This window comes from Penaeus monodon, chromosome 19, assembly GCF_015228065.2.
Source record: "Penaeus monodon isolate SGIC_2016 chromosome 19, NSTDA_Pmon_1, whole genome shotgun sequence".
Lineage (NCBI taxonomy): Eukaryota > Metazoa > Arthropoda > Malacostraca > Decapoda > Penaeidae > Penaeus > Penaeus monodon.
In genome coordinates, this window is record NC_051404.1 from 41,991,796 (window position 1) to 41,992,223 (window position 428).

Genomic DNA, 428 nt, shown 5'->3' on the forward strand with positions numbered 1-428 from the left:
CGGGGTGTAATGAAACGCTTGACGAATTCAAACAGGATATGACCATTCCCAAGGGATCTAAAAGGGAGGGGGAGGGGGGGAGGATTGAGGGCCCCCCCTAACTCCCTCCACGTGCCCCCCCCTCCCCCACTTACCTCCTTCCAAACCCCTTCCAACCCTCCCCTCCCCCCTCCCCCCTTTCGATTATTTTCAGCGCCGGCCAAAATCGGAAAAATGGCCAGTTGATTTTCGTGGGTGGAAAACTATGGGCGTAATATCACACATGGGCGTAAATACCACACGTGGGCGTAAATACCATACCAAATCGCGGTTGGACATTGCGTAAAAGTGAAATGTATACCCCGTTGCAATTTACAAGGGCAGCTGAATTATTGCAACTCGTCATGCGTGGCTCCCTTGGTTGTCTGCAGAGACGGGGAAACACTCAT